Genomic DNA, 2,957 nt, shown 5'->3' on the forward strand with positions numbered 1-2,957 from the left:
AGTAATTATAGAAATGGTCTGGACTCAGAAGGACTCTACTACGAGCAATTAAAAAGAAAATTAACCATAAGAAAAGTTTTCTTTCGGTTTTATAGCTAAACCCACAAATAGAAGAAATACTGTACTGCTGAACTCAAACAAACAAGCATGCCTGATTTTAATGAGCAAAATGAAGGGCTTGTTTTATGGGATATGTAATATAATAGTCCCATGGTAAGGGAGTCTATTTCTCCACTGCTCTGCACTGCATGCAGTTATTCCAAGTGGTGTGAAGTGGATGTAAAATGCTACCAAACCCAAATGTCTTCCCTTTGTCTTTCTTCAGTTCTCTCCTACACGCCCTGAATGTATGTGTGCACCACTGTGCTGCTGTGGATCAGCAGATTAAAGGGAAAGGACAAGTAATGTGGTTGGGAAAGAGGGAAAGGGAAGGAGGCAGGTTCTGGACTCATCCCCTTGCCACAAACTTCCTGTATGATCCTGGCTGAGTCACCTAATTTTGGCAGGAGGTATGATGGCAGAGCTCTGGCAGAGGTCCACAGGTCCCAGTCACTGGTGAGGGTGGGATGCAGGGGACTGGCCAATGTGAAGCACCAATGCCATGGCTGAGCCATGCATCTTCCCTCTTGATGCTCCTTAAGTGCTTCTGTGGAACTCTAACTCTGCTCTCAGGGGTGAAATACCATTCCTCATGTGACTATAGCCATCAAGGCAGCCAAATACCCCTACAACCCTACAACAGGGGTGCACCAGAGTTTGGAGATGAATTTTGCTGTTACTGTGGCAAAAACTGCTGTGGTCAATGAATGTAGAGACAATATAAAAGAAGGCTGGCAGCAGCAAGGGTGCAGTCCCAAAAATTCCCTGGGGGAGCTGCAGACAGCTGGGCTCTCCCTCCATGCCAGCAAAGATCATGGATGTGCATGAGGGGCACCATCACACACAACACAACCTCATCCCTCCCACCACACCCCTCCTTGCATTCCCTGGGCTCTCTCACACCAGAGTTAAAAAACTCTAATTATGCTTTTACCCCCCACCAGAGCCACCACCCTTTGTCCTACAAACTAATCTGTGCTTACTTGCCCAAATGTTCTAAAATATAAAGGCAACTTGTTGTTTATAAATGCAAAAGAAAATATATGACTTGTTTGCCAGGGTCTTAAGGGAAATAGTCTTAAGGCTATATAGCAAAAATTATTTCCAGTTGACTCCTTCCACCCCATCGGTTTCAAAGAACCAATTTGTTGCCTACTTTGTTTTTGCTTTATTCAAAAAGAAAAGCTTTTTTTTTTTAATTATTCTAGCTCTCATATTTCATGCCATTCTTCTTGTGGGCAAGAGCAGAGCAGGGACAATACCAGCACAGAGAAGAGAGAAAGGTCTGAGCAGCAGCTGGGTACAAGGTGAAAGCAGTAATCTTCAAAGCTGGCTTTTGTCTCTCCTAGCCCCTGTGATAGGAGACAGTGATCTCGCCCAGGGTCATGCTCCTGCTCCTTCTCTTCCTCCTGCCTCTTCTCCCTCAGTTTTGGGTGTTGCTGGTAGAGGTTGCCCTGCTAGAGACAAAAACCCAGGGCTGCCTGTCTCAGGGCAGAGCACATGGTGAAGCTCTGAGCATTCCTGACTGCACTTCCCACGGTGGTGACAGCCCAGGGCCTTCCCCCAAAGATGGGTTTGGCTGCCAGAGAGGCCAAGCAGCCAGGATCAGCCCCAGGCAGACAGCACTGCAGGCCTTGGGTGCCACGAAGGCTGTGGAAATGACTCAAACACAATGACCCAAACACAATGACCATGGGTGGTTTGGATGGCAACCTGTTCTAGTGGAAGGTGACAGAGGGTTGAAACAAGCTGATATTTAAGGCCCTTACAACCCAAGCCATTCTATGATTCTGTGGTTGCAAACCAGCTCAAGTTGCTGCTCCTCAGCAATTTCTCAGGGATACCAGCAATCTCTGGAGTAACCAATGTCACCAACTGCATCACCTCCACCCCTGGGGAGTGCCTTACTTTGAGCTAGTAAGAGTCACCATCCCCACCAGGTTTGCTGGAGGGTGGACTGTTGAAGAGGGGGATGAGGAGGCAACACCAATTTGGCACTCACATCCCCCAAAGTGAGAAAAAACTCTCTGTACTGGCTGCAGCAGAGGTTTTAAAGGCAGAGCTATCCACTGTCCTTGTCCTGGGCCAATGCAAAGTCCATTTCAGAGGTGCCCAGCTGCTCTTCCTCCCCATCCATACAACAGCAGCATCCAGAGCTGATTCTCAGAGATACTTCATTTATGTATGGGCATTTATGCAGGGCATTGCAGTAACAGCAAGTAAAACAGAAATTAAAGATTTTGGAAGATTAATTTGCTTGCAAATTCAGGGTGATCTGGGCTAATAGTTTCAGCCAGAGGGGGGAAATAAAAAAAAGAAACTAAGAGAATAGAGTGGGAGGAGAATTCTGACAAAATTTCAAAACACATTGTTTCAAAATCTTCTAAACAAAATGGGTTGGGTTTTTTTCTGAAATACAAAAATGTTGCATTTCAACATTTTCCCATTTGAGTCTCAAAACAGCCTTTTTGTTTTACAAACTAATATAAATCAAAAGAAAACAAAGTTGAATGAAAAGGTTAATAAATGCAATAAAACATTTGGGGTTTGGACTGAAGAAAATACTTGGTCTTGACCCTACAGGAATCTCTTCCCTTTTTTTTCCCTCAGTTTGCCAAGAAAATGCAAATAATTTGTTTTGGTTTGACCTGAAGCAATTTATTTATCATTCTTGGAACATGAAACGCCATTGTTTACCTAGATCAACTCATCAGCTCCCTGGCACCCTTTTCTTGGGGGAATTAAGGAGATCAAGGGGATTAAGAGAGACCACACTGAGCTGCTTCCAGGAGGGTTGATGTGGGGTCTGGGCTTTTTGATCCCAGGAGAAGTGCTTAGGTGCTGTATTTCCCACAGTG

The sequence above is a fragment of the Camarhynchus parvulus genome, chromosome 4, assembly GCF_901933205.1.
Source record: "Camarhynchus parvulus chromosome 4, STF_HiC, whole genome shotgun sequence".
Classification (NCBI taxonomy): Eukaryota; Metazoa; Chordata; class Aves; order Passeriformes; family Thraupidae; genus Camarhynchus; species Camarhynchus parvulus.